Raw genomic sequence first — 23419 nt, forward strand, 5'->3', positions numbered from 1 at the left:
CTTTAATACTTTACTCACAGGAGTATAATTAAGCCCATGCCATTCCTGGCACCTTATTGTATGTCTAACTATTGCCTCAAAATCTGGCCTAGATATGTAGCACACCGTCTGGGAAAGGGCTGGATAAATATCCTAAATATTAATGAAAATGATGGGAAAATTAATTGAAACTGCTATGGCGATAAATATAGTTACTGTGACCTTAAAGGCTAGCCTGTCTGTGCAGTTTCTTTGGCGCATAGAAAATGTAGCTTTTTAAGCCACCTTTATAATTTTTGGCTAGAGGAATTAAGGATACTTTTATTAAAGAAATATGCCTTTAATTATTGTTTGATTGTTTATGGGGTTTTAGAGCCTATAGTTGTAGGGCCATTTAATATTTGAAACTTTCGTCTTGGATTTTTATGTTTTTTTCCCTTGTGATGTATTTCTCCCATTAAGTGTTTGGCAAGTTGTGGAAATAAAAATGTAGTAGGAATGTATTACTGATTAGTAGGTAATCGCATGTGCCTTGGCCTTGGAGTCCTGCCCAGTGGCTACTACTGAAGAATGAATAATGGCTTGCTTTGAAGAAGATGAAGAATTATCTTTATGAGCACCTGGTTGACCATGAAGTAAAAAATAAAATAATCAAACATCTGTGCATACTCATTTATTCATGAAGTAAAAATAGAACAATCAAACGTTTGTGCAGAGGCTTGTCATATGTCTGAGAAAATAAAAAGGACAGCTTCTTGAGGTGTAACGAGAGGGCTCCAAGTGACAGTGTCCGTGTCTTTTCTTTTGCCCGACTCCACATACCCTTCTCGAGCTCTGAACTCAGCTGGAGCTGGCCTCCGGCAAGTGCTAGTTCATTTTTGGATAGTGATGAACTGGAAAAGACTGGAATTGGCCTTGGCACAACTGGTCATTTGCAATTAATGGCAAGACTTGCAGAGGATATGGGTTTGCCAATTCCTCTGGCAGCACAGCAAGCACTGCAAATGAGTGGTTCTTTGGCATTTGGTGCTACGGCAGGTTTGCAAACAAGACTTTCCCGACAGACTGAAGCTTCCACTTCAGGTGCTGCTGCCTCTGTTCAGCCACTTGAAACACAGCATTTCCAGCTCTCTAACATGTTTAATCCTCAAACAGAAGAAGTTGGATGGGATGCAGGGATTAAGGATGATTGAAGAGTATAATAAACATGGAGGAATGATTCATTTTATGCTGACAAGAATTCAGCTCAGGACAGTGTGAAGTGCCCATCCATTGCTGCAGCTGTTGCTGTCGTGAATGCATTGCATGGCAGGTGGATTGCTGGGAAAATGATAACAGCAGTATATGTACATCTTCCAACTTCTCACAGCCTGTTTCCTGATTCTACGATGGCAACACAACTACTAGTTCCAAGTAGACGATGAAGGAAGATACAGTTCCTGTGTACATAGCTTTTTTTGTTTCTTGAGAATTCATCTTGCGTTATCCTTTATTTAGAAAAAAGAGGCAAGGGTCTACTGTCATTTATTTACAATTCCTGTTACCTTGAAAAAATAAAAAATGTAAACAGGGAAAAAGAAGAAAAAAGATGTTGATTTTGATGCAAAAAATTTTAAATCCATGCATTTTTAAAATATTACTCATTTTCTTGAACTTTCACTCTTTTAAAAATTTATTTTTTAATTTTATTTTTGATGATTTTTACATAGTTGATTAGAGTGAAAAGGGTCAAGGGCTACAGGAATGTGGGTGAGACCATTTTTTCTACATTCTCTTTTTTCTTTCCTATATCTTGTGAAATAGGGGAGAAAGAAGAGAAGCCATACGCAGCCTCCCAACCATCCCAGGTTCCCCGGTGTGGCTCTGCTCTGAGGGTCCTGTTCAAGTGGTTTTGAGAGTTCAACAGTTCTGCATTGCTGCTGACCTCACCACTTCAAGCATGATGAAATCTTTCCAGAATCCACTAACTGACACAGTCCACCCTAGAGTCCCTGTTTGCCCAGGTATTAGCTGCCAGTACTTGGCTGGGGTAGTTGATCAATTTGTTCTGTCCACCATACTCTGTTATGGTACCAGGTGTCCTCTGCAGACTCCAGCATAGTGCCATATCCTCCATGTGCATCTGGATATGCTGTCCATTGCTCCATCTAAGCCACTGAGGAGGCCCAGCTCTGACACATGCAATCCACGGTCAGACCATGAAATCTGCAATTCTCTCCATGGTTGGGGTTCTGAATCTAGCAATTCAGTTGAGGGGATCCGCAAAGAAAAAAATCTGGGGTGGTTACAGACCTGATTCTTGTGTGTGTTTGACAATACAGGGTCTGGCATGATCCGTTGTGTCAATCAGCTTATGCATATGCTGGTGGCTGCATTTGCTGGGTCAGTTCTGTCTCCAGCCCTGTCTTTTTCTTTTTTAAGAAATAATCTTACTTAAGTGATTGCAGTACAAAAGGTCAAGGGTTACAGTAAAGTGGGTAAGACCATTGTTTCCACACTAATATCATAATTTTTCCCCTGTTTCTGGGGTCGGGGCGAAACAAAGGGAGAAGCCTCATCCAGCCTCCCACCTCCCAGGTCCCTGCTGTGAGACATGCTCTGACGGTCCTGCCAAAGCTGTTTTTATAGTTCAACAGTCCTGAATTGCTGCCAGTCTTGCCATTCTAGTCATGATGAAATCTGTTTAGAATCCACTGGCTGACATAGTCTCTTCATGGTTGGGATTCTGAGATCAACAGTTCAGTTGGAGGGATCCCCAAAGAAAGTTTGTTTGAAGTGATCCCAGACCTGATTCTTGTGTGTACTTGCCAAAACAGGGTCCGGCATAGTCCGTCATCCAATCAGCTTATGCAAATGCTGGTGGTTGCAATTGCTGGGTCAGTTCTGTCTCCAGCCCTGTCTTCCACACAAACCAATGGGTGTTGCAGTCAAGTCTGATTCTGTCCACCACACACTCGGCTCACAGACATTAGTGGGAGTTGCAGGCTAGTTGCAGCGACCCACAATAACCCTAACGAGGCACACCCCTTACCTTGGTTCATGTGCTTGCCAGTATGTACAGCACACTGGTCCAGTCTGTCCCACATCCCATTAGGGTTTCATACATGTCAATGAACATTGAAGTCTAGTTCAACCCAACTAGCCCCAGTATCCAGTCCACCCATGTGCTGGCAGGTGCCACTATGTCTAGTCATGCCTGCTCTAGTCCTGGTTCTCATGCTCACCAGTTGGAGTGGCAACCCAAGAGGGAGGTGCCTTAGTGTTTCCCTACTGGACCCACACTTCCATTCCTGGGTCATGCACTTTCCAAGTGGTTCTGCAGTGTAGCTGGACAAAATTAGCCCCCTATGCCAGCGTCTGTCAGTTGATGCTGCGGCAAAGCCCAACCAACCCTCATCTACTCTAATTTTTGTATGCACCAGTCAAAACAGTCAGCCCAACCTGGCCCTTTCTTGATCTAGCTCACATGAGGCCCACAGGTGTTATAGCCCTGTCTGGTCTAGTCTGCCCCCATCCCAACTCACACTCTCCAGTGGGAGTGGTGGTCCAGCAGGGGAGCCTTCCACATTCCCCCTCCTGGCTTTGCCCCCTCCTCCTGGTTCTCATGTGTGCTGTTTGGGCACTACAGCCCAGTCTGGTACGGCTCACCCCACCTTGGCATTTTTGTAATGTGCACTGGTTTGTGTCCTGACTGAGCCTGGCCCGACCTATACTTTTTTCTGGTGCTCAGATTTGTCAGTGAGCGATGTGAATCAGTTCAGCCTGGTCTGCCCCCAACCTATGCCATATGTATGATGGTGGGTATCTTCCTCTGGTCTGGTCTGGGTTGCTCCCTATTGTGATGCTTGTGCTCACCTATAGGGACTATGTTCTGACAGAGGAGTTTCCCAAGCTCCTCCATCAGAACCTCTCCCTCTGCCAGATCTTGTGTATACTGGTGGTTCCGTGGACCAGCCCTCCTTGCTGGCCTTCAATCCAATCTGGTTCCTATTGTTGGGTGTTTCAGCCCAGCCAAGGCTTGTCCGTACCCAGACACAGCTCACACATGGCTCAGTAGGGGCAGAGACCTAGTCTAGTCTGTCCTACATCCACCCAGCTTCTCCAGAACAGCAGATGGTGCTGGTGTCTAGCCTGGCTTAGGTGTACCCAGCCCCAGTCCACACTTGTGCCAAGGGAGATTGCAGCCATATCTAGACCAGAATGTAGCCCCTACTCTGGCCCCTGCACTCACCAGTAGAAACCCCCACCCAGGAAGTATGTATTCTCATAAGCTCCCCAACCAAGCCTGTTCCCAGCCATAGATTATGTGCATGCCAGTAGTTGCTCTGACCCAGCTGACTTAGCCGCTCACCTGTCTCAACCTTTGCCTTTGATGCTGTGGCCTAGTATCCCTGGCTCATGCAAACCAGTCAGTGTAAGAGCCTACTTTGGCATGATCTGTGCTCCATCCTGATTTCTGTTCTTTCTTGTGAGTTGAGGTTTGCTTAGCCCTGCCCGGTCTGTCCCCTTCCACCTGCAGCTCGTTCCACCCCACATCCTATTTTAGAATGCCTTTTGGGTGCTGCTGCCTTGACCTGCCCAGACTGCTATTTGTTCCTTTACCTGTAAGTGATGCCAGCTGCCATGGTCACCCCTAGTTCAGCCCATTGCCACTCCATCTCACAAGCTAACCTGCAGGACTTGTATTTCTGCAGGGTTGGGCCCACACCTCCCCCACAGAGTTTACCCCCGGACCTAGTTCTCTCACATGCTGGTTAGTGTCTTGACCCTGCCAAGTGTGACCAGTCCGCTATTCCACCACCCAGTCAGGTACTGGTACCTAGCCCTGCCAGACAGGCCCTCATCGATAGCTTTGGTGTGGACTGGTGTGTGACAGTCATTGATGCTCTATGCTAACAGCCCATCTCAGGATTCCTAATTGGGCTGGTGAATCAGTCTGGCCCAAATAGATCTTATGGACACTCCCCTCCAAACCATCAGGTCTCAGTCCCCACACTTACCAAAAAGTTTTGTGACCCCATTACTAGAAGTCACCCAGAATTCATCTCACACCTACACTAACACCGGTGTTATTCATGGGTGTCCTTAGGCAGCAATTACATATCCTAAAAACCCCAGAGTTTGCCACCGGGCAGACAGCAGGCAGAGCCTGGCACCATTTGGTGCGCTGGATGCCCAAACCTAGGTCTCACTCACTGCCTGGTGGCAGTGGCTTTGGCCTGAGTTGCCAGCATTGGGTCCAGCCTGGCTGGGGCACGCCCACAGCCACTGCAGGGAGCTGCTTTTGCCCCAACCCCAAGGCCCAAACTTCAGCCCTGTCTTCTACACAATCCAATGGGTGTTACCATGCAGCCTGATCCTGCCCACCATACACTTGGCCCTCACAGACATTAGTGGGAGTTGCTGCCTAGTTAGAGCAACCCCCAATAACCCCACCAAACTTGTCCTCTTCCCTGGTTCCCAGCTTGCCAGCCTGTACAGCACACTGGTCCAGTCAGTCCCACATCCCATCTAGCTCTCATAGATGTTGATGTGCACTGAAGCCTAATTCAACCCAATCAGCCCCACTATCTAGCCCACACATGTGCTGGTGGATGCCACTCTGTCTAGCCATGCCTGCCTCTAGTCCTGGTTCTCGTGCTCATCAGTGGGAGTGGTAAACCAAGAGGGAGGCACCTATCGTTTCCCTATTGGGCCCACTCCCACTCCTGGATTTTGCACTCTCCAGGTGGTTTTGTAGTGTATCCTGACATAATTTGCCCCCTGTGCCAGCATGTGCTAACTGATACTGTGACAAAGGCTAACCAACCCACACTCACTGACTTATGTACGCACCAGCAGGAACAGTCAACCCAGAGTAACTTTTTCCCGATCCAGCCTACAAGGATGCCAACAGGTGTTGCAGCCTTGTTTGGCCTGGTCTATCCTCATCCTACCTCTCACAGTCACCAGTTGGAGTATTGGTTCAGCAGGGGAGCACCCCCACAGCCCTTCTGCTGGGTTTCCCCTGTCCCTTCCTGGGTCTCATATATGCTGGTTGGGTGCTGTGGTCCAGTTGGCATGGCCTGCCTCATTTTGGCATTTGCCAGTGGGTGCTGTAGCCTGGCTAGGCCTGGCCCACTCCCAATTCCAGCTCATGCTGGTGGGGGTTATAGCCTAGTCCAGCCCAGCCAGCCCCTAGTCCTAGCCCTAATTTGAACTGGCTTGTGTTGTGGCCCAACCCAGCTTGACCAACACTCCATTCTGATGCTCTGATTTACCATGAGTGATACGAACTGGCCCAGCCTGGCTTTCCCCAGACCTGAGCCAAATGTATGCTGGTAGGTACCATTATCTGGTCTGGTCTGGACTTGTCCCTATCTTGGTTCTTGTGCTTACTTGAGAAAGCCTGTGTCCTAACAGAGAAGTTGCCCAAGCTCCTCCATCAGAACTTCTCCCATTGGCAAATCTCACACACACTGGTGAGTCCCTGGGCCAGACCTATTTAGTCCACCTTCTCCACCTCTTGTCCTAGAAGGAACAGTGGCATTTCCTGACTGACTTTCCTCAATTCTGGTTCTTCCTGTTGGGTGTTACAACCCAGCCAAACCTGTTCCACACCCAGACACAGCTACGCATGTCTCAGGAGGGGCCAAAACCTAGCCCAGCCCATCCTACACCCACCCTAATTCTCATGAGTGCCAGTGGGTGCTCAGTCTAGCCCAGTCCGGCATACCCTAGACCCAACCCCCCTATACTGAGGGACACTGCAGCCATGTCCAGACCAGATTGCAGCCCCCACTCCTGCCCTTATGCTCACACCTGGGAACCACAACCCAGCCTCAGTGTCCCCTTTTCTCCCTGACCATTCCTGTTCCCAGCCACAGATCTTGCATATGCTAGTGGTTGCTCTGACCCAGCTTGGCATAGTCTCTCACCTATCTTGGATTTTGTCTTCAGATGCTGCAGCCTGGTCTGATCCAGCCTGCCCTCAGTCCCAACTGTTGCTGACTGGTACTGCAACCTGACCCTGCTCAACCTACTCCCACCCTTGGCTCATGCAAACCAGTAGGTATGACAGCGTAGCCTGGAATGACCTGTGTTCAATCTGGTTTCTGCACTTGCCAGTGAGCTAAGGTTTGCTTGTCTCTGCCCAGTCTTCCCCCTTCCAAAACTAACCCACACACTTGCCAATGGATGGTGCTACCTTACCTGGCCTGCCCAGTACCCATGCCTGGACTCCATGCTCGCCTGGGGGAGCTATGACCCAATAGGGGAGTTTCCCAAGTTCCCCCACTTGGCCCAGTCCCAGACCCAGATCTCACACATACCAATGGATGCTAGGCCCTTATATGGCATAGCCTGACCTTCAAACCCAGCCTTTGTATGGGATGGTGGATGTTGTGGTCTGGCCTGCCTCTCAACCTGTTTTAGGGTGACATGTGTGTGCTGCAACCTGGACCTACCCAGACTGTTCTCAGCCCCAGTACCTGTGAGTGTTGGCGTGTTCCATGGTCACACCTAGCTGAGCCCATCACCGCTCCCAACTCATAAGCTAACCAGCGAGACTTGTATTTACACAGGGTTGGGCCCGCATATCCTTCACAGAGTCTATCCTTGGACCTGGTTCTCTTGAATGCTGGTTAGTGTCATGGCCCAGCCTAATGTGATTCCTCGCCTGTTCCAGTATTTAGTCAGGTACTGGGATCTAGCCCTGCCAGACAGACCCCCAGCCCTAGCTTTTGTGAGGGATGACATGCTGTGGTCAGCAATGTTCCATGCTAACAAGCCCAACTCAGGATTCCCATGTGGGCTGGTGCATTGGTCTATCCCATACAGGCTTTCTGAGACCACCAGGTCTCAGTCCCTTTCCTTACCTGCAAGTGGCCCTATTGTTGAGAGTCCCTCAGGAGTCATTCCTCACCTATATGCAAGTTGGCCTTATTCATGGATGTCCTAGGCAGTAATTCCTACCTGCTAGAACAGTGACAATGTTCTTGGAAGTCCCTTGAAGTCATTCATCACTTGAACATGAATTTTCAGGTTCCTATATGCCCTCACCAGTGCCAACCACCAGACTCCTTATAGGCCCATACCCCCAAGTCTCCAGAGCTTATCGCTGGGTGGCCAGTGGGCTTGGCCCTGTGTCATTGGTGCCCTGACCACCCAATCCAAGATGACACCAGCAGCTTCAAGAAGCTGGCACAGTGGCAGTCCCAGGTCGGGAGGCTAGGCTGTGCTCCCTCCCACAGCTAAAAGCAGCTGGTGGGGTGGAAGGTCTTACTTTAAAAATATATATTTATTTACTTTATTTGGAACAGAGCAAGTTTCCCTGTTCCACTGGCTCACTTCCCAAATGTACAGAAAAACGGCCTGAGCTGGGTTGAAGCTGAAAACTCATTAAAGCCTCTCCTGTGGGTGACAGGGACTCAACTAATTGATCCATGACTTGCTGCCTTCAGGGTCTGCATGAGCAGGAAGCTGGAATTAGCACCCAGAACCTGAAATCCAATGCAGGATCCAGGCATCCATGTCCTAAGTGGGACCTTAATCACGAGGCTCAAGGCTCACCTCTGGCCTTTCATAGACTCAGGCCATTAGCCCTTTGTGACACTGATCTTTAGACTGTGTTTAAAAATTACTTCTGTTTCATAGTGAAAGGTTTGTGCTCATACTTACTGATGTTTTAGGCTATGATTTTTCATGTTTGTATCATTCTTAGTATGGTCTCACCTGCACTCATGTTTTCTGTTGGAAATTTATGGCTTGTTTTATGTTCAGTTCTTTAGTACATGTTGAATCTTTGATGATTTTTAGTTATATTTTTGAGACAACAAAATGAGGAAATGCAGAAGGCCTCTAACATTTCCCCATTCACAGCTTATTAACAGGTCTGTTTTGTTCCTCTTTTCTTAAAATACCACAAATGAAGGTGCCGTATGGACTTGGTCTAATTTTTGAATACCCGGTTGTTTCATTTGTGTCTATTTTCTCCCTGTAGTATAAAAACTGCTCTAAATTTTGCTCATTGCCTGGGTTTCAAAAGTAAAAGTGTTTTCTCTCTTTAATGAAAAGGTCAAAGTCAAGCATAGGCAGAAAGACGACAGGACAAGAAGCATATTTTGCTAAAGGATTGTGTGATGAGCATTAATGTGGCCCATTTGGCACAGATGGGAAATGGGCTGTCGGGGTGCAAAGGTGAACTCTTTTGTTTGTTGGTAAGAATACTCTGTAAGCACAATGCTTCAAGTTAGGCAAGCAGTATCCTGGCAAAGTCTGATTTCAATCAAAATAACCTGTAGTGTACCAGTGAAACTGTGCTGGTTTTAATGGCCATAGGAAAGTGGTTCACATAGGAAGGGAAATGAAGTGAGTTAGTCTTCTTAAGAGAGAGAGAGAGAGAGAAAAGGAGAGAGAGAGAAGGGCTTGTTGCTATCATTATTTTATTTTCTTTAAAGATTTATTTGTTTATTGGAAAGTCAGATATACAGAGAGGAGGAGAGACAGAGAGGAAGATCTTCCATCCGATGATTCACTCCCCAAGTGAGCGCAATGGTTGATGCCATGTCGATCCGAAGCCAGGAGCCAGGAACTTTTTCCGGGTCTCCCATGCGGGTGCAGGGTCCCAAAGCTTTGGGTCCTCGATTGCTTTCCCAGGCAAAAAGCAGGGAGCTGGAAGGGAAGTGGAGCTGCCGGGATTAGAACTGGCACCCATATGAGATCCCGGCGTGTTCAAGGAGAGAACTTTAGCCACTAGGCCATGCTGTTGGGCCCACTATCATTATTTTAAATGGGTAGCTCTCTGAAATGTATCACAACCTTCCCTCCCACTTAAAAAAAAAAAAAAAAATCCAGGGCTCCGCATGGTAGCCTAGTGGCTAAGGTCCTCACCTTGAGTGTGCCAGGATCCCATATAGGTGCCAGTTCTAATCCCAGTGGCCCTGCTTCCCATCCAGCTCCCTGATTTTGGGCTGGGAAAACAGTAGAGGACGGCCCAAAGCTTTGGGACTCTGCATCCATGTGGGAGACCCAGAAGAGGCTCTTGGCTCCTGGCTTTGGATTGGCTCAACTCTGGCTGTTGTGGCCGTTTGGGAAGTGAATCAGTGGATGGAAGATCTTCTCTGCCTGTCTCTCCTCCTTTCTGTATATCTGACTTTGCAATAAAAATAAACAAATCTTTAAAAATCCATTGAGATTGGTCAGGAACAATTATCAAATAAACTGTGTGGTGTAGAAAAGCTGTGGTTCCCAGTCTCTTAGTCCTGCTATTCTGGAGTGCCTGGCTTCTCTATTTTCAATCCAGTTTTTCTGCAGTAGTGCACTGAGATAGCAACAGAGCATAGCACAAATACTTGGATCCCAGCTACCTACTTTGGAGTCCTGAGTGGAGTTCCAGGCTCCTGGCTTCTGCCTGGCCCAGGCATGTCTACTGTGTATGCTTGAGGAGTAAACCAGTGTATGGAAGACCTCTCTGCACCAATTGTATATTTCTCTCTTTCTGTTGCTCTACCTTTCAGTATATGAAAAAAAAATATTTAAGAAGTTAACATCAGAAGAATGATTTGCACATATTGTTGATTGTACAACCAGTAAGTATAGTGCGTGTCCTTCATTTTATGTCTAAGTATTTGATTCCTGTGTCACTAAATCGAGATCACTGTATAATGCCCCTGTCTTCTTTAGTAGGGCTACCATGGATATAGTGCAGTCTTCTTTGGTGTTAAAATGTCTGTTAGGCCATGTACCCATTGGCATGCATGAGTGCCAGGCCTGGGTGGGAGGCTGGTAGGGGTTTTGGAGGCAAGACACTAGGTGGTGAGTGGAAGAGCCATGTCTGGGAGTGGGGTAGTCTGGGCAACTGCACTCACTGGTACATGCAAGGGCTGGGGCTGGGACCTGGGCTGGGGCAGGCAGGGCAGGCTGTTATACCTTATATTGCATGCAAGCAAGTACTGGGTCTGGAGAATAGCCTAGCAGAGGTTCATGGAGTCTCCCTGAGTGGGCTGCTATAACCACTTGTACATGTAAGAGCTGGAATTGGGGATGGGCCACGTCAGGCCACTGTACCCACCTGTGCCTGTGGGAGCTGGGGCTGGGGCCCGGCCTGGTAGAGGTTTTGTAGGGCTCCCTCCTAGTCAGGTGATTGTACCTGAAGATGTGTGCAGGAGATAGGGCTGACGGTGATCTGGGTAGAGTGTCGGGATCCGGACTTGGCTTCCTGAATCATGAGTGCTTTAGATCCACGAGATTCCCAAACTCATGGAACATCCCAAGGACATGTGTTCTGCCTGTGGAGTACATGTTGCAAGACTAGGCCACCTCTGTTGGTGACTCTGCAGAAAGGATGAAGAATATATGCAGATGCATGTGGAAGATGAAACAATCTGCTCCTCTAATCCAGAAGGAGACCTCAAGTAACTTTTTGTTTTGTTTTGTTTTTTTTCTGTTTGTTTAAAAAAATTTTTTTTAAATATATTTTGACAATCTTTACATAGTTAATTAGGGCAAAAGGGGTCAATGGCTACAGGAAAGTGGGTAAGACTATTATGTTTTCCAAATTGTTTCCTTCATGTTTAAAGGGGGGTTTTAAAGGAGAAGGCCCACCCAATTTCCCACCCTCCCCAGATCCCAGATGTAGGGTATGCTCTGAGGTTCTTGCTCAAGTGGTTTTGATATTTCAACAGTTATGAATCACTGCCAATCTTGCCACTCCAAGCACTATGAGGTCCTTGAAGATTCCACTGACTGACATAGTTCATCATAGAGTCTCTGTTTGCCCCATATTTTGCTGCCAAGATATAGCTAGGATGGTTTGTTGACCTGTTCTGTCTTCTCTCTTTTCTTGGTTAGGGTTCTGAGTCCAGCATTTTGATTGGGGAGATCTCCAATGAAACTTTGTCTGAGGTGTTCTCAGACCTGATTCTTGTATGTGCTAGCAAGTATGGGGCCTGGCACAGTCCGTCACCCAATCAGCTGGTGGTTGTAATTGCTGGGTTGGTTCTGTTTGCACTCCCAACTTCCCACTGGAACCAATGGGTGTTGCAGTCCGGCCTGGTGCTGCCCAGCACATACTCAGCCCTTGCATAAACCAGTAGGAGCTGCAGCCTAGTTGGAGTGACCCACAATAACCCCCACCAGGCCTGCCCCCTGCCCTGGTTTGCCAGTATGTGTAGCAGTAGTCCAGTCTGTCCCACATCCCATTCCACCCCAGCCGCTGTCCTAGTTTTATGCCCTCCTGAGAAAGTGGTAACCCAAGAGGGAGGAGCCCACTATTTCCCTCCCAGGCCTCTCCCACTCCCAGATTATGCACTCTCCAGGATGTGGCCCACACATCCCTCACAGAATTTACCCCCGGTTATGTTTCTTGAGTGCCAGTTAATGTAATGGCTTGCTTAATATGACCCTTCTCCTGATCCATCATCATATCAGGTAACATGATATAATTCTGCAGGACAAGCCCCGAGCCATAGCTTTTGCATGGACTGGTATTTGGTGGTCAGCATTGTTCAGTGATTACAAGTTTTATAAAGGAAGAGCTACTGCCAATGGGATTCTTTACGAAGCTTCATGTCCTAGAAGCACAGTGGGTTCAACCTGGAGCTAACTAAGCAGCGACTCAAAGAAACAAAACCCCAGAGCTCCCTGTCCGGGTGGCCAGCAGGCGGAGCCTGGCACCAAATGGCATACTGGCTGCCTGGGGACAGCTCACCACATGCACATGGTGGCTGTTGTCTGGGATCCAGGCATGAGACGCCCCGTCCTGAGATCCACCACAGCTGGGAGGCTGCTGGAAGTTTAAACTCCCAGGCCCAAGGTTGCACCCCTCCCCAATCCCGTTCACCACCCAGTGAAGGCAGCGGGTGGGTCCTGGACCTGCCTAGTCACAGAGACCTCCCCCCTCAGTGTACTCACCCCAAACAAGTAACTCTTCAAAGAGTGAAAAGAAAAGCAAGTGCCATAGCACTATGCTCCAAGTTCAACAGAAAGCGCCTAAGTCTGTGGGTGCTCTGAGGAAGATATCGACAACCAACAAGCCTTAGAACTTACACAGAGAGAACAATGAGTAGCCCCTGTGAAGACAGATGGGATGTGTCACCTCTTAATCATGGTACATGTATAAGCCATTTATCTCAATTGTTCAACAACCTCTTAGAGAAATTGAGATGATGCAGGGGACATAGCCATAGCCACTGAAGGGAAAGCCTCCCTCCAGCCAGCAATAAATGTTCACAAAATGAAGGTCAGAATCAGGTCAACTATGCAGTGAGCTTAGGGCCACAGGCTGCTCTCAGTCAGTGTCACCCATCTACTACTCAAGTAACACCCCCAGAATACTCTCCCTGTTCCCTCTCCCCGAGGCGCCTGAGACAGTATCAAGAGACCATCTCCTTCCCTTGGTACAAATGTAGTCTGACACTGTTTATGAAGGACTATACTATTGTAATAACGTAGAAGGAGTCAGTGGGGGCAAAGGTTTTGGGGAGGGGAGAGGGGTGATCCTAGAATCTGTGGAACTGAATCATAAACTAATAATAATAATAATAATATATGCAAAAGAATGTAGTCTAACAACAAGGAGAAACACACCCTCTTCCACTGGTCCCCTCTCACCCAGGAGGGAAGGAAGAAATATTTCTCTCTCTCACTCCATCTCAGTCACTGACCCACATGAGTCTATAATTCCCTCACCTTTGTAATGAACATTAAAAATAAGAAAGGTTTGTAAAGTATATAACAAAACTCTTCACTCCTCTTAGCACTCCACTAGACAGTACTTCCTTCCTGTAGGTAGGTTTGTCTGTGACGCTGAGTCCTCTACAGTGGAAAGTGAGAATATCTTCAGAACGCCCCCATATGCTGCTCTACGCAGTTTTCTTTTTTGATTTGGTGAATGCAAATGGCATACGAACTGAGCCACAAGGGAGTCATAAGAAGCAAGACTCTGTAATGACTGTGGAAGAGGGTCAACTTTCCTATCTAAATACTTATCTAAGGAAGAAATGACTTCCCACGTGTTGTTACTGTTACTTTGCTTTTCCCAAATAAATTCAAAACTGATATCCCATATTGGGGACGAGGGTGTGGTAGTGCCATAAACCAAAACCTAAACAGGTGATACTGGCTTAGTGGTTGGCTGGCTTGGCCATGAAGAAAGATTTTGCAGAAAAGAAAATAGGATCATGCCATCACCGGAAGTACATTTATTAGCTGGTTATGTGGTGACTAGCGACAACTTGAGAGGCAGATCAAGTACCAAATGAGCCATTTATTCTAGGGAAAATAGTATGAGCCATTCATTCTAGCTGAAAATAGAATGGCGGTGCTGGTGGTGCTGGTGTGTGTTGCTTCAGAGTGCTCATATTGAGGAATTACAGCAATGGAATGGTCTCGGGCAAGAGCCAACTGATTTGAAAGCAGACATGAATGAAATAGAAAACCTATAAATTATGAGACAATGTATCTTCATTCCCCAGCAATTATCAGCCTGAATTTTTCCAGAATTGGATTATCTGACTGTTTTTGTCCTGTTACACTGAAAAACAAAGTGGGGGGGGGCTCTCAATAAATAAGGGTCCATAGTGGTAAGAATAGGGAATAGGGGGAGAGAGAGATTGTCCATCTTCTGCTTTGTTAACTTTAAAGGGGCTCGTGTTGAAATCTTGGTTTTCTTGTCTGTCTCAGGTATGACTAAATTGGTGGATGGAAGTCAGATCACACAGAATCAGCAACATTTTGGGATCTATGATATAGGGCCTGAATTTGGTGAAACAGGTACACACAGCCACACTGACTCTCATTCTGCAGTGAGAACAGATCCCACAGTTTCCTGCCTATTCAGCAGGTCAAATGCTTTGTCTATATTTAGCTATATATTGCCATTATAATCACCACATGCTGAGTTTGCCCATCTCTGTTGAGATACCTACTCCACCCCTGGGTGTGGTAAGTGCAGCCTTCAACACAGAGACCTCCAGGGGCTATTCAACATCTTACCCATAACATTTACCACCTAACTGGGTGCCTGCAATGGAATAGACACTATCCTTGCACTTGAGTTCACGAAGAGTGCTAAGCATCCCTGTATGTCCTTGGTGAGGAAGGACCATCAACCATGGAGTTAAGGTGACTGGGTATGTTCACTATTACTGCTGTAGTGATCCCTCACATAGACTCAAATGACATTCTTTAGACTCTGAGAAGTCCCCACTCATCCACGGATGTTAGGATGATTATCACATTGAAGACATTGCCTTTGCTCAAATTAAATCCGCTAGGAGCATGCATGGGAGTCTTAGGATGTGAGAGTCCATTGCTGACCCTTCTGCCACTGTCTGAGCATGGAGGGCGAGAGAGACATCTCAGGGCATTAGATGGCAAAGGCTATTTCCTCCCAGGGCACAGAGGGTTTGTTCCCTGAAAATGCAACTCTCAGCAAGTAACTCTGCTCTTGCCCTCTACTCCCTTTGCCTTGATCAACTCAAAGTTCCTCTGTGTCTTCCCTGAACCTTGTGAATGGTGAGTCTGGCCTTGATCTGGCTACATCTCCCTCCCTCTACTTCCTGCTCCTGTGGCTGGGATTCTTGCCTTTCCTGGTCTGCTTTTCACAGCAGCTGCTTGCTTAGGTGTTAGGCCTTACCATGTTTTCCTGACCATTATGTCGAGAACTTGGGTCTGGGCCAGGCTTTCCAGGTGCTAATAGCTTGAATAATGAGCTCATTTTAGGTCTTAGAGTATTGAACTCATGGCATGAGGTGTGAGAAAGAGCAAAACCCAAGGTGATAGTGGTACCAATCTGGCTTGTCTGTCAATCTAGTGGACCCACTTGTGAAAAGAAGGCAAAATGTTGTGAGACAAGGGCCTATTGGGCAGAACATACATTACTCAGACCTACTGCTTCTCAGTGGGGCATATGTCACCAGGATCCCAGGTTAAAAGCTCAAGTGGCAAGTGGCACTGGGTTTGGCTCCCAAGGAGAGCTCCCAGATATACTTTTTTTTCTTGGAGTCATTATGCATTATGAAGACCATGGAGATCTGTTCCACAGGAGTGTGCAGGTTTTGAGTGTGTTGTCATGGGGCTAGAAGTAGAACTGATTCTCCATTCAGGAGGTAAGAGACACCTGTGAGCAAATGACATCAACACAAGTTCCACTGCTGTATCAGATGCTTCCAGATTGCAGGAGTGAGACTCAAGCTCTTTCCTCACTTCAAAAGTTTTCATTCATCAGGTAGTAAAAGTGCAAAGTTTTCAAAACCTGTGTAATGCAACATTCTTTCCAGCCTTTAGGCAAACTGTAGGGATGGTTTGTGATCTCAGGGGAAAGAGACAGAACCTGGTAATAGGTATTGGCCCTGGAGAGGAAAGGACAGGGAGGGGAGGACAGGGAAAAAAGGGGGTGGGGGATTTTCACTATTGTTTCTTGAATCCTAAACCTCTGTTACTTACCTATACACACGAATTTGCTTACAACATATAGCCAAGAATTGCCTAAAACATTATCTTAAAATGTCAGTTTGAAAAATTTCATGAAGAAAGGCAATTTTGCACATGAGATTAGAGGGGAAAACAGAAGGGAGGGGAGGGAACTTCTGTGGGGGAATAGAGACCCCCAGCACCAACTAAACTGTATAAAAAAATTTAAAAACTCGAGAGAGAGAGCAGAGGCCCTGTGGGAATCCCCCAGAAGCCAGCACCTGCAGGCTCAAACAGATTCACGGATGAAGAGTAAATCAAGGGGAATCAAGATGGCAGAATATAGTAAGGACACATTTAAGCAGACAGAGAAATATTAGCCAGTGTGAAGCAGAGAGAGCACATTCCAGGAAACAGGTGAGGACAGAACAACAGCAGATTGGTACCTGGAAACTGACAGACAAAGGAAAGCAGCAGCCACACGGTGGAGTGTTGCAGTGACAGATACCCCAGCAGAACTCAGCAAGTGGCAATCTGAACTCCATCAGCAGTCGGAATTATACCAGTAACCAGGTGGGAAGGGAATTTCACCGGGGAGCTCAGGAGGTGAACCCAAAGAACTGTTCATCATGATGGTCTGATTTGACCAGGAGCAGAGACAGAGCAGCAGATCCCAGACGAGAGTGCAGGAGCAGGGTGGATTACACAATTCAGTCCACCTCCTAGAGCCGTATCAGGCACCATTTTGTTTAAGGAGGCAAGGACTACGAACAATACTGCGCATGCACTGACCTGGGAGTGAACTCATTTCCGGCTGAGCAAACTGCAACAACTTGTAGTATCCTACTGGTTCCACCCAGGTTAGGTTTGGGCCCTCAGACTTGATGGCCAGCAGATCAAGAACTCTAGTTGTGGCACATCAGGTGCCGTTTTGTACAGTGTGGCAAAGAATTTAAGACTGCAGGGACAACAGTGACTGCGCATCACTGAGCTCGGCAAGATCTCATTGAGCTCAGTGCATTGCACTGGTCCCACAGGAAAATAATACCTACTATGGCATCATACAGGTCAAAATAGGTCCATGTGGCCCTCAGACCTAACGGCCAACAGGTTCCAGCAAGATCAGCACCACCAACAATCTAGCTATATAGGACATCTGGTGTCTCCCTAATCTTGAGACCTACTCCAACCATAAGTGGGAGAAAGGTTATATAGACAATGGTGCAGCCTCAGCACAGCATCACAGGAGGTGGAGATTGGTGAGCCAGGAGCTGGGGTTATGGAGACCATGGTGCAAATATTTCATAAGAACCCAGACCTAGAACTTGCTGGAGGGAGTGGCACAAGTGACTGCAAACAAAGAGCTGTGTACCAACTGCAATCAGTAAAATTGAACTGTCGACCTGTGGGTGACACAGCTTAGAAGCTTGACCCAAGGAGAAGACAATCACCTAGAGCAAAAAGAGACAAAGGCACAATGAATATTATTGAAGACTCCCCTTGTAAAGGAGCAAAACCCTGTGCCAACTTCAGAGTTAACTGAGAAAGACATCGAGAAAATGGGGGACACAGGATTCAAAACACTATAAAACTTATCAACAACAAGAAGCACATAAAGCATGCATTAAAGGAATGTAAGGAATATGTCACACTGTAAATGAATCACATGAAAGCTGATATATCAGAAATGCAGAGTACAGTAGATTAAAAGTACAATGGAAAGTCTCCAAAATAGAATGAAGGAGGCAGAAGAAAGAATCTCAGAATTGGAAGAATTTTCTGCCACCGGGGGAAACAAATGAAAAGCTGGAAGCAGGGCTGGATCAGGCGGAAAAAAGTATTCAAGAATTGAAAGACACTACTGAAAGGCCAAGTATAAGAGTTATGGGAGTCCGAGAAAGTGCAGAAAGAGAAGCTGGGATTAAAGGTGTATTCAATGAAATAATAAGGGAAAATTTCCCTAATCTAGAGAAAGAATTGGGAAACAACATCCGGCAGGGGCACAGAACTCCCAGTAGGGTTGACCAAAAGTGATCTTCACCATGACACATGATAATCAAGCTCTCTTCATTCAAACATAAGGAAAAGACCCTTAAATGTGCACATAAAAATTCAATTGACATATAAAGGTATGCCAATTAAACTCACAGGAGATCTCTCAAAGGAAACTACAGGTCAGAAGAGAATGGTATGACATATACCAGATTCTAAAAGCAAAAATTTGTCAGCCCAGGATAGAATAGCCAGCAAAGCTTTCCTTTGTCATTGAAAATGAAATAAAATTCTTCCACAGTAAAGAGAAGTTAAAAAATTTTGCCTCTTCCAAACCTGCCTTACAAATGATTCTTACAGATGTTCTCTTGACAGAGAAAAGCAATAGTGCCCATCAAAATCAAAGGCAAACGGGAAGAACATCCCAGTGAAGTAACAAGAGAAAACTAAATTGATGAACAACCCATTACTAAAATGACAGGACCAAAGTACCATCCATACATATTAACCCTGAATGTCAACAGCTTAAATTCCTCAATCAAACATCATAGATTAATAGACTGGATTAAAAAACAAAATCCATTTCTGTGTTGCCTACAGGAGACATATTTCATCAACAAAGATCAGCAGAATCTATATCTCGTGGATTTTGATTTTTTTGTTAGTTTCATCTCTTCAAAATACTTTCTTCCGATTAAATGCTTCAGTGACTCATAGATCATACATAAGCATCATTTTCTTCAAGAACTTTCTTGATTTTCATTTCTTCATCTACACATTAGTCATTAGCATGGTGTTTAACTATGGCATTATAAATTTCTGTTTTTCTTCCTGTTGATTTTGTTTTGTGGCTTTTCATTCAAGGAGATGTATAGTAACTATGTAATGGAGACTAACATATCCTGATATGAGGATACAATGCACTATGCATTTCTGCTTCCAGACAAAGATGAAACTGTCACCATATCTTGACAATAGGATGCTGGACTCTCTGCCATTGTCCATGCCCTCAATGATGGACATGTGACTGTGTATGAAGAACTATACTACAATAATGATACAGGGGAACTCAGCCGTGGGGAGGAAGGTGAGGAGGGGATAAGGGAAATGCCAGGGCCTATGGAACTGTATCATAAAATGATAATAATAAAAAGAAAGATTTTTTTTCATGATGATCATCGTCAATAAAGTTTGAGAAACACAGTGGTAGGCCATTTCCCAAAGATTTAAATTTGCTGTTGTCATCAGGATTTATTCTGAAAATATCTCTTCTGGTTTTTTGTTTTGTTTGTTTCTTTGCACTCAAAGAGCTCAGTCTTTGAGATATCTTGAAGTAGTAACATATGCTTTTAGTCCCTCAGTGATTAAGAGTGCACTAAAATCTTTTTTTGTTCTATCCTGTTTTTTAAAAAAGATTTTTTTATTTTTTTTTATTGGAAATGTAGATATACTGAAAGAAGAGGCAGGGGGGAAGATCTTCCATCTGTTGATTTACTCCCCAAGTTGCACAATGGCCAGAGCCAGGAGCCGCCTTTGGGTCTCCCACATTGGTGCAATGTCTCAAGGATTTGGGCCGTCTTTGACTGCTTTCCCAGGCCACGAGCAGGGAGCTGGAAGGGAAGCAGGGCCATCAGGATTAGAACTAGCACCAATATGGGATCCTGGCACTTGCATGGCAAGGATTTTAGCTGCCAGGCTACCACACTGGGCTCTCCATCCTGGTTTTTATGGTAACCTCATCATTCCTTTTTCAAAATGTACATTATCACCCAAGTGTGCATCCCAAAGCCATGTACTAATTAAATCTTTCCAGTTTACAACAGCTTTTAAATCTCTTCATCTATAATTCCCTTATCTTCTTCCTTTACCTTGATATTTTCTGTTGAGTAAACTGAATAAATCTTGATAAAGATTTCTGTAGCATGTGTTTTACTAATTGCATTGTATGGCTTAAAGTAGCATGCCCCTGGTTATTTATTTTCTGTAACTTTACAGTTGGATGTAATGTTTTGGTAGGTTTGATTTTATGGGAATAGCACTATGCACATGAAACTGTGTCGTTCTGTTAGGCGGCACATGGTGCGTGTTTGTGCATGGCGTAAAGAGACACTCATCCTCAATGCCAGGAGCTATGAACTCTTCCAGGGCTGTAACAGTCATGACATTCTAACTCAACACCTCATTTCCTTCACTTCACAACTTTAAACATTTTCCTTTTTATTTACTGGGGATGCAACAAGGGAGAGAGATAATGTGAGTTTCCATCTGCTGGTTCATTTCCCATTTGCCTACAATAGCTGGGACTAGCTCAGGCCGAAGGCAGGAGCCAGAAGTACAGTCGAGGTCTCCCGTGTGGGTGGAGCTGCTAAACTAAATGCCTGCCCTACTTGTTAGCTGTAATATTTCTACTTAGAGAACCTTCTTCCCCTTTTCATTGTCTGCTTATTTAGAGATACTATTGTGCTGGATTTTGAAATCCCCAGATAATCATCAAGTCTGAAGTCAGTGCTGAGGCATAAAGGTGGTTTATTCAGATTAACCTAGGTCTCCCAGCCACCTTCCCCAACCCAGCATGGCTGGGCGGGGGAGGGGCAGCCACAGCTAAGTCTGCTGCAGGTTCAGCAGGGAGGACAAAAAGAAGCCAGCAAGAGCCCCAGAGAGTCCAAGCCCCCCAGTTCTTATACATTTCAGGCTATTAATTATACAGTCATGATTTAGCAGACTTCTATTGGTGGATTTGAAAGAAGCAACTTTCAAAAGGTACAAACTGATGAGCTATAGGGCGGTGGATCTTATCAAACACCAGGGACCTCCTTCCTGAGGAGTGGTCTGCCTAGTGACCTGCCAGGTGTCCTGCAGGGTGTCACGTAGACTACGAGGCCTGGAGTTCACACAGCCCCCAGCCAAGCCATTAAGGCAGAATCACAAAAGGCAAAAATGCCTAGGTTCTTCAATTCTATTTATAAAGGAAAGAAAGAAGAAGAATCAGATTATTTCCCTTTATTTACTGGTTCCAAATGCATCACTTAAGATCAAGGATTTAAACATACTCAAAGTGTTTTAACACATTCATACCAATTATTCTTTATTGGTGTTTTCAGTGACTCCTGAATTCCTCTGACATAACTCCAGTGTCACTTGTAGCTTTCTCACATTCTATTATAAGATCATACAGACTAATCTTGTACGTTTCCTGCCCCAAATATGGAATCCACCATTGTTCAAATAGCCATGGTTTCATTCAATGGGAAGTATATTCTGAGAGCATAATATTGACAATTGAGATGCTTACCATTCCTGAGTTGATAATGACTTTTTGGTCTTTCCAGAGGAAATAAAAAGGGCGTTTCTGAAACATAAAACACCGCACAGTTTAATAGTGATATTTCTCTGTTTTAGAAATATTTCAGTATGTAGTTTTAATGTAATCTAATATTTGCCTTACCTTTCTTCCTCACTGAGAACTCTACTTGCTGAGAATAGCAGAGGTTACAGGCATTGTTGCCTCTCTCACTCTCTCTTTTTGTCTCTTTCATGCATGGCAAACAAACCAGCCATAAAGTTCTGCTAAGGGTTTCAGCCTGGCCCCAGAAGATTGTGTGAAATTAAGAGAGAGGTTTGTCCATGTTTCTTTTTCTCTTCCCTCTTTTTTCTTTTTAAGATTTATTTTTTAGAAGGATGAATTTTCTTATTTATTTGAAAGGCAGAGTTAGAGAGAGAGGAGGCAAGACAGATTCTTCTGTCCACTGGTTCACACCCCAAATGGCAGTGAGGGCCAGGGCTGGGGCAGGCCAGAGCCAGGAGTCAGGAACTTCCTAAGGGTCCCCACATAGGTGCAGGGGCACAAGCACGTGGGCCATCCTCTTATGTCTCCCTGGGAGCATCAGTAGGGAGCCTGATTGGAAGTGGAGCAACTGAGACTCAAACTGGTGCCAACATGGGCTGACATTGTTGCAGGTGGAGGCTTACGTATGCCACAATACCAGCCCCTAAGTTAGAAATAGACTATCCTTCCTCTGTGGGACCAATGTGTTGGTGGTGTCCTGAGACTAAAATAGTCATAAACGGGAAACATTACCAGCAGAAAATTGACAGCTCACCAAAGAAAGAAGGTTGGTGCTCTGAATTGAGTGATGTAAGAAATGAGATAAAACTTCTCTCCACATATCCTGTCTGGAGACCTTACTAATAAAGATGTCATTCTGCAAGATAGGTGGGGTCTCTTGAACTGGGAGACATGTATGCTACATGTAGAGTAGGCATTGTTCAAAAAGATTTATAATACACTTGATCTTAGCCAAAAGGCTGAGAAGCAATCAAAAAGATTTATTTCTTTTTATTGGAAAGGCAAATTTACAGAAAGAAGGAGAGACAGAAAGATCTTTCACTTGCTGGTTCATAACCCAAGTGGCCACAATGGCCATGGTTTAGCTGGTCTGAAGCCAGGAACTTCTTTAGGGTCTCTCACATGGGTCAGGATCCCAAGGCCATCTTCGGCTGCTTTCCTAGACCACAAGCAGGAAGCTGGATGGGAAATGGAGCAGCCAGGACATGAAACAGCACCCATATGGGAATTGGGCGCTTGCAGGGTGCTGATTTAGCCAAGCAGTGAGCCACTTCTCTTGGCCCTAGAAGTAGGCATTTAACCAAAGCGTTAGGTATTTACAAAACAACCCTAGGTATAGTGACACATTTAGTCCTAATAAGTCCATTATTTTAACTTTTTTTTTTTATCAGAGCATTTTGTAGTGTAAGCTTTTAGCCCAGTGGTTAGGGTGCCTGGGTTCCACATGGAGGATGGTGCTCGGAGTCAGGGATGCTGTTGAGGCTGAGTCCTGAGACCATGAAGGAAACAGCTGCAGGCAACTTCTGGGATTAATCCACCTCTGTTGCAGGTGTGGAGCCTCGGGCTCAGGTCTCAGGGTTTGTAGGAAGTGCTGACACAGTGACTATGAGGCAGGACAAGCGTTCTGGACACCAGCGCAGCAGGGTCTCGGGGGTCCGAGAAGAGGTTGCAGAGGCCTGAAAAGGAAGCTCCTTTGGAAGGAAGCGTCTG

The 23419-nt window shown here is 45.7% G+C and overlaps 1 pseudogene; it reads left to right on the plus strand.

Annotated features, from left to right (window-relative positions):
* LOC121171529 overlaps positions 1-1403 on the plus strand; it is a 28804-nt pseudogene extending 27401 nt beyond the window's left edge.
* Positions 1404-23419: the final 22016 nt, after the last annotated feature.

The sequence above is a fragment of the Ochotona curzoniae genome, unplaced genomic scaffold (assembly GCF_017591425.1).
Source record: "Ochotona curzoniae isolate NIBS_2020 unplaced genomic scaffold, NIBS_Ocur_1.0 scaffold_2683, whole genome shotgun sequence".
Taxonomy (NCBI): Eukaryota; Metazoa; Chordata; class Mammalia; order Lagomorpha; family Ochotonidae; genus Ochotona; species Ochotona curzoniae.